Raw genomic sequence first — 13,150 nt, forward strand, 5'->3', positions numbered from 1 at the left:
ACAAATTCATAAATATTCTAGCACATATGTGAAATGGGGATGGTTTCTGTTTTGGAAGCGTGGTAGTTAACTAGTTAATGTATTCTAGATTTTCCTACCAGTCTCCTTATTTATGCTAATACCATTACTGGTGCACATAAAGAATGCCAATTGATTGCCATCTGATGCTACACAAAATCATTTCTGAAGAAGAAATCCACTTTACAGCCAAGGAAATGTAGCAATGGGTTCATAGCCACGGAATCATTGTTCTTACCCTACCTCCCATCTTCCAGAAATGGCTGGTACAAAACTATAACAATTGAACTGAATGTTCAGTGGTATTCAACCTTGAGAGTTTGGAGAACTTTCCCGAGTGCTAGAGGTAAGCCGGTGCAAGCAGCCAGGGGAAGGAAGGCCTACTCTTGCATGATTTTCGTGCATCGGGCCTCTAGTGTGTGTGTATGTGTGTGTGTGTGTGTGTGTATGTGTGTGTGTGTGTATATATATATATATATATATATATATATATATATATATATATATATAAAAGCCCAGCGACCATTACAGCAGAACAACCAGGACTGAAATGACTGGATGCTATGACGCACACTGACCACCAGGGGGCAGATGCTCAATATAGGAACTGGTCCCTAGTGGTCAGTGTGCTCCCACAGCAGCAGCACCATTCAGCCAGAAGCGGGGCGCACAGCTATGGCTTGTAAGCCTCTCCCGCCTCCGACAGGCACAATCTCCAGAGAACAGACTGCAGTACTGATGCCCGGGTGGTGGGGGGTGTAGCCTGAATGACCATGGAACAAGCCACTGCTAGTCCCTGCAACTCTCTCTTCGGACCCTGTGGCTGCACTGCACCCCTTACCTATAGCCCTCTGGATATGGTAAATGCATCCCATCTCTAGATTTAAGTCTTTTATTTTTGGTAAGTCATCTTGAATAATAGCTTTATTAAATATTTGCTTGGTTACATCATTTTAGTTCTTTTTGTCCATGACACTGATTTGCCCATCTTCACATCTATTATTTTCTCTCTTGCCTTTTAAACTACATTTATTTTAATTTCATTTTACATTTTTTTCTAATTCCTACTTTTAATTGTGCCTGTGTTTTCAGAAGAATCTATTTTCCTCTGTGCTGCTTACAATCTGGTACATTTCTACTCATTTTTTCCCCTTCTACTTGGTTGCTGAGCTTTGCCAATTTTATCATCCTATCAGTTATAACCCTTGCAGAAAAGAGATGGCACGTGCACATAGAAGAAAATTAATAAAGGATTGTTTGTGAAGGTAAAGGCAGAATGTAGGGAACCTTTAAGGGTTAGTGTAGTGCTCCTTGGGTAATTGTTACCACCTGTAGGTCTTGAAGGGGCGACAGGAGAAAGTGGTAACTGAACCCAAAAAGAGCCATCTTAAAGGAGCTCCTTACTTAGTCAAGGGACTAAGTAAGCCCAGCATGATCCCTAGGGGAAACAAATGCCTTGACCTACTCCTCTGTTCTTCTGTTGGTACTCTCATTTAGCCACGCCCAACTAAAAGCTCTAAAAGGGAACCTTTTGAAGTAGGGCCGAGGTCAGCTTCCTGGGCCACGAATCAGGGTGGAGGAGGATGGTGGGTATATTTGGAGGGGCATCTTTCACGCGCGCTTATCTCTCTACTATGTCTTTTTCATAATCATTTACGGTTTTTCTTATGAAGGTCTTTTACTAATTCTTAATGACTTATGTGGCTATAATTTTCATCTCCTCCATGGTATATTTTTCCTGGTGAATGTTCTTCATCTGCTATTTGTTTTTCCGATTTCATCACCTCTCTTTTTTACCTTAGAGCTTTGTTCAGAGTGTATTCTGGTTCCTGCTATTATTATTACTCACCGTTCAAATGAGCACCCTTTCCCATTAGCCATCTGAGAAAGGTGTTGGTGGAATGGTGAATAAGGCTGTGTTGCAGGCTCCAAGCAATTCTGTTTATGACAGAGTTGCCTGTATGAGTGAGTTATTTTAGCTTTTACATCTTCCCTGATAACAAACTGCAGTACCATTAACAATATAAAGCATCCTTTTCCTCTTTCCCCCATAATTAGAGGTTACTTTCTGCAACTATAGACTGTTCATGCCATTCCTCAGTTAATCCTTATTTCCAAGCATACGGAGATGTTCTCTACTCTCAGTATTACAAATAAAATGTACTTGAATATGTAAGTATAGCATACTTATTTGAGAGATTTGTGTTGAGCTTTTGCAGAGGGTTGTCAAACACTGAGTCTTCTCTTCACATGTCCATCTGTGCCGGTTGGCAGCTCCATGCTGCCTACTTTGTCATTATTGTTTGAGGTATCTCCCAGTTCTATCAGAGATCGAGTTTGCATTACTTTTTTTAAAAAAAAATATTACGTTTTTATTGATTTTAGAGAGAGAAGAAGAAGGGAGAGAGAAAGAGATAGAGAAATATACATCAGCTGCCTCTTGTATGCCCCCTACTGGGGATGGAGCCCACAACCAGGGAATCGAACCTGGGACCTCTCGGTGCATGGGATGACACTTAACCAAATGAGCCACACTGGCCAGGGCGAGTTTGCATTACTTTTTACTCCTCACTCTTTTTTGGCATTTGGATGATTTCTTATAAAAGGGGGAAATTCATAGACATCACTCTATCATTTTCAAATCAGAAATCACATTGTCATCTTTTAATCTCCAACAAACACAAGTGCAAAGAACACATATGCTTATGTGCTACCGTATAGAAGAAGAAAATAATCCCTGGCCAAGGCTAAAAAAAAATGCATAACTCATTACACACAAGAGTCTTTTCCAAGTTCTGAGTATATCTAAATGACTCTGAATTAAGATTTCCCCCGCGGTTTAGAGGTGTTTTCCTTTCTCAATGACAAATCGTGTTCCCAAGCTTGTTTCTCATTGTGTGATTTTGAAATCTTCCTAGATGCACAGTCTTCTAGGAAAATGCTATGTTCAGAGCAGAAAATAGACTCTCCCAATCATATCTTATCCTCTTATCCTCCAAAGCTCCCAATTTGCCTGTGTAGTAACATGAAAGTTGATGTAGATAAATTCTGTGACCATAATCCCAATTGGGAGGCACAGTCATCTCTTACACTGTTCTGCCAACTTGGATTTATCTTCAGGGGAGGCATATGAAGCATCGTTTACATAAATAACATGGAGCTTTGAGTCGGACAAATATCAGGGATGAGTAACTGCCCTGGAGTAGACCTATTAAATCAATCACTGGGGCTCAGACAATCAGGAAAGCATTGACTATAGCCATACAAAACCTGATCATAACATAATCTTCCTCTGCTTCTTGATGAGGTAACAAAATATGCCGTGTTCATTGAACAGCTGCTTTCATAAGGAGAGCAATAATGAAAAAAGCTCCCAGAACCTTCAGTACTTGCACATGGAAACAAGATTTCCAGGAAGAAAATTAAACTGCCAACAAGATTTATTCTTACCTATGTAGATGTCCTACAGCCTTAAATATATTCCATTACTTTTAAAGAAGGAGAAACAATGCCATATTTTTAAAAACTACTGTTATTGAAAAATAATAGGCATGGTTCTTGTTATGGGCTGAATTAGGTCCCCAACCCCAAAATTCAATAAGAACATATACATTATATACACATATATTTATACTAGAGGCTCTAGGCACAAAATTTATGCAAGAGCAGGCCTTCCTTCCCCCGGCTGCTGGCACCGACTTCCCTCTGGCACCCAGGACCAGGGCTTCCCTTGCAGCTCCGGCTTCATCCAGAAGGTCATCCAAAAGGATGTCTGGTCTAAGTAGCATATTACACTTTTATTATATAGGATCACCACAGACAAAGCAATGTCACAACTAAAATAAGCCCGCTACAAAGCATTTAAGCGTTTTTATAGAAAATACACTTAAAATTTGTATTGACATTAGTCAGCAACTGCTTATCCTTCTTCATTTTGGTCTACCACCATATTAATTGTTTTGCAGATTTTGAGCGTTTGGAACCCAAATTTAAAAGGAATAAGTTAGTCATTTTCTTTGAATAACTATCTTGCTGTATAGCAGTACTAACAGTACTTCTCACAGAATAGGAATCAATACATTTGGGGAGGCCGATATAAGAGTTAACAGATAAATGGAGAGGTAGATATTTCCATATGATTTCAGAAGCCATGCCAGTTCAATTCCACATGGATTTCCTTTTATATGATATCTTTCCTTGCACAATTACAGAGAAGTTTTAAATACATATACTAAATGAAATTGAATATACTCCATTGTAATAAAAATTAGACATTTTGTTAAGCATGCTGCAGAGACCATTTATGAAAACTTAATAAAGTTATTAAAAGCAGGCATCTGCAATACAATTTCAAGACAGTCTACTCAATGGTATCAATCTATATTCAAGTACATATTTCAAAGCAAAATTCCTCTGATGTCCTTGTAGCCCACACACACATTCATACTCTCAACATATTCCATATGTTGTTTTGTAAAATTACATATGTAGTTCTACTAATACAAGGCCAAACAAATGAACTCAATGAATTGAGAGAAAACCAGTTCAGCCAATCTTTAATTTTTCTCTAGTTCTGCTACAGAAGCATCTTAGCAACTGCCATTTTTCAAATAAATTAGAGACTTCTTAAAGTGAGACTGGATCCCATTTCAGAAAAATTAAAGAATTTAATTTTAGAATGCAGTAAGCTGTGCAATGAAAGTTAGCTACTGTTGAAAGGGTATCTTTGCCTTGCAAAGTTAAAATTCAAGTATTCATTGTGAAGTATCATAACATAGTCCCTAGAATCAACTGCTTCCTGGTTTGGGCCTCAGATAACTACAGCTCTTGTGCCAGCTAGGCCCCAGGTTGGAGCTCCTCTGATTTGCCATTGGTGCCTAGCCTTTATCACCTCTCTGTGCAGGAATATTTTAACTTACTTTATTGTCCTCTTAAAGACACCGAGCAGAAGATCTAGAAGTGGTCTCTAGAACCAACAAATAATCCTGAGTGAAATTGCTTTCTCTAGTAAATTTGCATTATAATTTACTTGAATTCTGGTAAATAGGAATTGACATATTAACCAATCAAATTTTTGTTATGATCAAATATGCAACCTGATGCAGGTATAATGGAGGATACAACGTAATATAAGAAATAGCACCTACCCTTAAGGAAATTTTAAATTAATTGAAATAAGGAAGGGAGAAAATTATTTAACAGCATAATGAGGCATACAGTAGTGTCTAATGATTAGTATAGATAATTGAAATTTTAGGATCTCAGACAAAGGAGAGATCACTGTGCCCAGGACTACTCAAGGAACTCTACCTAGTGGAAATGCATTAGAGATGGGCAGATTCCAACAAGACAAAGAAAGAGGAAAGTAGGAATAAATTCTTTGAAAAGAAAAGTGAGTAGGATATTCTGATCAAATTCTTCAGCCATTTTCCTTAAAATTCATTCCCCATAATAACATTAGTTGACATTTATTGAGTGTTTCTTCTTTGTCAGGCATTTTATAAAGATTGTTTCATTTGAATGCAAAACACTTCTTATTTGGGTGTCAAGATAATTTTACTTTATTGATGAGAATTATGACGCATAGATCAATTTATTAATTCATTTAAGACGACAAAGCTAAAAAAAATAGGAGGGACAGGATGCAATCTGTGTCATTCTCTTGAATTGACATGCTTAACCACTACAAAGTAATGGCATTCTTGCAATGTTATTGGAATCTACCCTTCCACCTCACTCTGTCAGTGATTACCTTTCAAGCCCTTATCATACATACCCCACATTAACTGCAATTATAACTTATTTAAAGTATAGCTTCCCTAATTCTAATATGTGTCTCTACGTTTTATCCTTCATAATGCCCATCTCATGTTCTGATCATTCACTCCCTGTCCAAAACCTTGTGGGGGCTTCTACTGCTTTAAATATACACATACAACACAGAATGAAAATTTCAAAACTATACTTTAAACTTTCTCTCTCTCTCTCTCTCTCTCTCTCTCTCTCTCTCTCTCTCTCTCTCTCTCTCTCGTTCTGATATTATGCTAATTTACCTTTCTAGATTTTGCCTCCCCACTGCTAATTCCACTTCGTATTAAATTTACCCATATACTTGCTTGTCTTTCCCACTAAATTTCCAACTATGTAAGGACAGAAGCAATGACTTCTGCTCCTCTCTTCTATAGTTTTAGTAAAATTCCAAGCGTATGGTGGACATTGAACAAATGTTTATTTGAACTTTGCTGAATCAGTATGTTGTAAGCACAGTGAGAAGCCTGTGTTGACTGGAGCAGGGAGATGTGAAGAGAACAAGTGACAAAGGAGACAAGGCAGGTAGGCCAGATGGTGGGGGGCACCTTGAATACCAGTGTGAAAAGTCTGGATCTTAACTTGAAATGTTTTTTTGTGCTGAAACATGTTTTGAAATATGCAGCAAGGTATAAAACCAAATTTCATTGTATTGTTTCTTTCTTTCCACCTAAGTATTTTGCACACCACCTTAGGGGGGCGGAAATCTGTCTGCATCTTTAGGAGAAGCAGTACTCAATGTCATTCCGTGTCATTATCACATTTCCCCAAATAGTTCTTCTCTTTTGGTGTCTGCGAGTGCTTGTTCCTGTGGGCATCAATGCCTCATTTAAGAAGGTGCAGCAGATCGCCATTAGCAGCACAACTGGTCATGTTAAAGCATGACATCTCCATCACCTGAAAGCACATGGGGAAACCAAGCTGAACCGAGCCACGGCTCGTTGGCAGTGGTGGCTGGCTCTGCAGCATTGACTTCGGACGTATCAGCACTTGTCACTTGCAGTTTCTGTTGCTACTAAAATTACATTTGGGATGTTGTAGAGTCATATCAAGAGGTTGAAGTTACCATCTCTTGAGGAAGCAGGTTAACCTGGTGTCCACAATCTGAGAGCAGGATCCCCATTGACTAATGTCCTGGGTAAGGTCACAGTTCTCATCCTGACAGAGAGGCTTCCTTTGACGTTCTTTACCCATAAAATGGAAAACAATATCTAATCAAGTATCTGACAGTTTTTGTTTTCTTTTGTTTTGTTTTGGGGAGAGCGACTGCCAACTAATATAATGGACATCAAAAAAAGTTAAAGTATAAACCAATAATTCAACTTAAGGAAGTTAGTTGTTTATAACCAATCTCTACAAAATCATTAATTTAAAAATGCAAACCATAGTTTCAACACTGGGGCCTTAATACTCTTACCACCCTTTTCACGCTCTTTCTGCTGGACAAATTATTGCACTGTCTGTGAAATTTCCAAAAAGCTTCATTCTGTTCTTATAAAATTCATCTTTCATAAGAGTAGTGAAGCAACTGCATAGAGAATAGGCTCTGGATTGAGTTTAAACTATCATAAGGATTAGGGTTTGTCATTCAGGATGTTTCAGCTTCTCCCTGCCTCAGTTTTCTTATTGATAAAATAGGATAGGTGATGAATTCATTGCAAGAGTATCTTTCTATTATAAATTTTAATAATTCTGTGAGAGCAACTTTCTCAAATTAGGCCTTCAGAAGGAAAAATGGTAAACATTTGGTGGTAATCTGACAGTTATATCAGTGGATTTTGTTGTTTCATGGTCAGTTCTTAATAAAAACAAGTAAGAGATAATCCTTGCTCTTAGAAGTTTTGTAACCTAGTAAGAAGGAAAAGATAAAGGCATTTAATATAAAGAATAATGTGGTAAATTACTATTAGAATTCAGAAGAGGGAGAAAATATAGTGAAGAGAAATCAATGTATTACATGTCACTAAAGTGTTATTGATTTGATCCTTGAAGAGTCAATAGCCTTAACTGTAGATGGAGATTAGATGGAGGTGAAAATCTCAGAAGCACACAACAGCAAAGGAAAAACACTCACCAGCCTATGGATGGGGAAGTGTGAATTTGTAGGCATTCGTGACAACACTGAGTAGCACAGTTGGGCACACTCAGCGCCTGGGCAGGGCTGTGGGAGGCATAGCCTTTAAAGCCAAGCACCAGAGTTCAGAAGTGATGAGGATCCACGGTAGATTTCTGAGCATGGGGATAAAATGAACATTTCAGAATGTTCCTTAAAATGGCATCAATTAAAGGTTGAATGAGGAAACTAATGCAGAGTTCTTACCTGGTTAAGAAAGGATAAGATGTGAATCTCCCTGGCCACAGAGATGAGAACTGAAATGAAATGAATGGAGAGACTTTCTAGAACTCGAAAGTATTAAGTTTTACAGATGTTGTGCTACTGCCTGCGTACTAAGTACTGGGCATAGGGCACCGAAGTGTGGGAATAAAAAGATGAGCAAGACTTTGCCCTTTCTCTCAAGGAATGAAGTGTAGTTTATTGGTTAAAATGATGCCTCTAGAAGCTGGAGTCTGTCTTCACAGATTATACACTGTGCAGCCCTGAGGAAGTTGCTTAACTTCTCTGTGCCTTAGTTTCCTCATCTGTAAAATGGGGATAGTTAGTGATGTTCCTCAAGGTTTTACAGTAAAACCTCGATATAACAAGACTAATCCGGGCACAGGGGTGTCCATTAATGCCAAAAATCTGTTATATAATAAAGTAGGTTTTCCAAATATGTCTGTTTAAAAAATTGACAAATTGGTTAGTTTGCCTGGTTTTACTTTTGTAGACATGAATGTGTAATTAAAATTAAGTATATATGAAAAGTTTAATTTCACAGAAAAGTTTTCTATATGTATCCCTGTAATTTTAAATTTATGTGGAATAAATGGGACCTCGTAAATGGGTTCACCAGACACTGAGAGTAAACAAAGGCACATGGATGGGGTGTGGCTTTACAAGCTCAGAACATGGACTGACAGGTGTTAAAACTGCTGCAAGCAGTCACACACGTGATAACAGGACCAGTTAGTGTGCCCACTAGAGTATGATTACATGCTAATCATTCCTTGAATATTGTTTATAAGCGATGACTCTTGCATTTAAATATGCAGACTATAGTTTTAGATATGTAATTTTTTTTGGCTACATTACTACAGTGTTCTTTCCAACATATGACCTATTTGCTAAAATTTGTTAAAAATAACAGTGAATTGATAGCAAAAAATAACTTGTTAAATTAATTATAAGCAAATCTTGGTTAAAAGAATTTTAAAATTAACAGGGTGTTAATTTTCACATATGACATATGGACCGGAAATTTTGTTCTTTAAAGTCAAAGTCCATTAAATCTAGATCCACAAAATCGAGGGTTTACTGTACTGTGAAGATTGAGTTAACATAAAGGTACTCAAAATAAGTTCTGCCACATAATTAATGATCAAAATGTAGCAATTTCTGCCGAAACCGGTTAGGCTCAGTGGTAGAGCGTAGGTCTGCGGATTGAAAGGTCCCGGGTTCAATTCTGGGCATATACCTTGGTTGCGGGCACATCCCTGGTGGGGGGTGTGCAGGAGGCAGCTGGTCGATGTTTCTTTCTCATCGAAGTTTCTAGCTCTCTATCTCTCTCCCTTCCTCTCTGTAAAATATCAATAAAATATATTTTAAAATAAAAATAAAAAAATTAAAATGTAGCAATTTCTATTTCCTCAGAATGAATTTATTTCACAAGAAAGCATTTTAAGTGAAAGAAAAAAAATTGCAAATAATAAAAGAGGGGGGCCAATCTTTTTAAAAAGTGGCTTTTAAGATTCCATCAGTAAATATTAGCTCAGCTGAAGACTGACTCCAAGCAACGAGAGGCTTCATCTAATCCTATAATTTAAAGGCATGTTCTCTCTCTCTCAGAGGAACAGCACTCTGAGCAGAAGAACAAATTATGTATTTTATATTAAATCAATAAGAAGAGTTCATGGTTGTAATAATTCAATCTGCTCTGTATTACTTTATCAGTGATGGAGGTAAAAAATATTATGAGAAGCATACTTTATCCTTGACTACCTAGTTTTTCTAAGCTGTCTTTCTTGATTAAACAAGAAAGATCTTTTATAACTGAAGATTACACATACTATTCACAGAATAGCTAATGCTTCCAACATTTTCTCTCTTGCTCTTCCCTCTGTGCTATCTAACCACTCTGTCTCTTCCCAAATCCTTGAACATTTTGAATTTATCCAGGGAACATGTAAAATTGGAATAATAAATTCCCAGTGATTAACACTGGGAATATTATGTTTTTAGATAATAAACTAACTCAGGAGAGTTTACACTTATTCTAATTATCCTTCCTTATGTTTCTGAAACTAAACCCTGAAATACTATTGTATCATAATCAAAGCTGCTTCTTTGTCTCAGAATTTATTTTAGATTTTAATCTCAAAGATTATTCAATGCAACTCCTTAGTCAACAAGCTCTCCCGGAAGCCTGTTGTCCTGAAACAAATGTCCTAAGCAGGATGGAGTTAAATAAAATACTCATTTTCTAGGACTTGGAACATTTGTCCCAATTTCACACCTTATGCTGCAGCTCAGTTAGTGATTGAAAGGCAAACCATGCAGCCAGAAAGCAAATTCCACCCTCACCTCTTCTTTCTCATTTCCCCTTTTGCGCCCCTTTCAACAGGAGAAGATGCACTGACCCTGTTTGCTTTGCAGTCTGCGGGCTTGGAGTAAGTCAGATTCAGAAACCTGGAGACAAATGCTTAATTTACATTCAAACCCTGTTTAAAGTCTATATTCTTTATGAGCCCCTTTATTGTTTAAAAATAAGCCCCAAATAGCTTCAGAGATGGAAAGCCATTTGTTCATACAACAGATATTTATTAAGCACCTACTATATGTGCACATCACTGAAGTGCTCTAGTATGGGGTAAGGCCATGGGGCAGGGGATTCTCATGAAACATTTTATTTGGAAGTAAAGAATGTAGTTGAAACACAAACAAGAGTACATAAATTGTACATCCCTAAAAAAATATGGATAAAAAATTTTCACTTCATTTTTCATATTCACTGAGATGGTTATATAGGGAGTCCAAAAATGTATACACACACTTTGAATAATTATAAAGGCAGTGTTGATTAAAATACATTTTATTTTCAAAATTGAGCTATCAGCTGTTAAAGTGTGTATATATTTCTTGGGACACCCTGTATTTAAATTTAAAAGTATCTGTCTTTAAGGGAAGAGAATAATATGTGATTATTTCTTTATAAGAAAGTGGGTAAAAGGATCAGAGAGAGTTATTTGACATGAAACCACCAGACATAAATAAAAGCAAGGGAGCTTCCCTAATAAATATCAAACATTTCAAAGATTAAATGAAATTCATTTCAATAAACAATGGTTACTTGCTAGTTTGCATTTAGACATGTTAATAATATTCCCTTTCTTTTTGACTTGTCAAAATTAAATTTGGGTGTATATTGTCTCTTCCCTTATTTAGCAATGTATAAATAAACTTCAATCCTTTCCCAATCACCAATTTAAGAAAACCAGTTATCTGCCCTCCATAAATATTGATCAATCGTTTGACCTAGTTTTCACAAGTAAATTATTCTTTTTTATTTTTTTAAATATATTTTTATTGGATTTTTACAGAGAGGAAGGGAGAGAGATAGAGAGCTAGAAACATTGATCAGCTGCCTCCTACATACCCTCACAGAAGTTGCTCCCGCAACCAAGGTACATGCCCTTGACCAGAATCAAACCTGGGAACCTTTAGAATTGGTTCGGCAGTACTGTAAATTATTCTTTATTCTATATTGTTGTTCCCCACGAGTAGAGTGGCACCGAAGAGAAAGTACGTGGTAATAAGCCCAAGGGGCATATGGGAAACCGGCTAAAATCTCAGAGCTAGGCATATGACAGGTGCTTAACATCTGGAATGTGGAACCCATATCTAGAATTTCTATGTTAAAAAAGGGAACCTGTGGAGAAGACCAAAATGTGTCACTTGTTAATTTAATTTCTCATTTGGTCTTTACCACATTCTCATTAGGTTGAGTTTAATTCCTTTTACATAATTTCTGGGAGGACCAGAAACTAGTTTATGACCATGTCAGCATGACTAGTACAGTAGCTCAGAGCATGGACTAGAGCCAGATTTCCCAGGTTTAGACCATGTTCCTGCCACTCACCAGTTATCTAAGCATGAACAATTTTCTTCACCTCAGTGTTTTAGTTTCCTTATTTCTATGGTGGAAATAATGTTATCAACCTCATAAGGTGAGGATTAACTGAGTTGATATATGCAAAGGATTTAGAACATTGCCCATAACATCTCTATGATTTTGATATTACAATACTTTGTTTCTTAAAATGATATCAAGAATCTCTACTGCATCTTCCTACTTCTCATAACCACTTCAGGAGAGCCAAAAAAAGTCAAGCAGAATCTTTCTCTTTGATTTTTAAACACTAAAGTAACTATTTTAAAAAAATCAATTTCTATGACCTATCTAGTCACCAATATTTCTCTTTACTATGGTTCCAATTGTGTCTACTTCAGTAGCCACAACTCCGCAAGATGTCAACATGGGGAAGACAACACTCAGTGCTAAGGAAACTGTCTCTCTTATATGTAACACTATTTTTGTTTTGTATTTTTAATTTTTTTTAATAAACCCTTATTGTTCATATTATTACAAAAGTTCCTCACTTTTTCCCCCCTCCACCAGGTTCCTACCCCACCCTCTGCCCTTTCCCCACCCCCCATCGTCCTCATCCATAGGTGCACAGTTTATGTTCAGTCTCTTCCCGCACCCCCCATTCTCCTTTTCCCCAAGAATCGTCAGACCACTCCCCTTCCATACCTCTGATTCTATTATATTCAACTGTTTATATTGTTCATCAGGTTTTTTAATTCCCTTGGTTTTTAGAATCACTTGTTGATAGTTATGTATTTGTTGTTCATAATTTTTATCTTTATTTTCTTTCTCTCCCAAAAGAACCCCCTTCAGCAATTCATATAATTCTGGTTTAGCTGTGATGAACTCCTTTAGCTTTTTTTATTATTATTATTAGTGAAGCTCTTTATCTGACCTTCTATTCTGAGTGATAGCTTTGCTGGGTAGATTATTTTTGGCTATAGGTTCTTGCTATTTATCACCTTGAATATTTTTTGCCATTCCCGTCTGGGCTGCATGGTTTCTGTTGAGAAATCAGCTGACAATCGTATGGGTGTTCCTTTATAGGTAACTACCCGTTTCTCTCTTGCTTCTTTTAA

Source organism: Pipistrellus hanaki (genome assembly GCF_964339955.1).
Source record: "Pipistrellus hanaki genome assembly, chromosome: 1".
NCBI classification, from domain to species: Eukaryota; Metazoa; Chordata; class Mammalia; order Chiroptera; family Vespertilionidae; genus Pipistrellus; species Pipistrellus hanaki.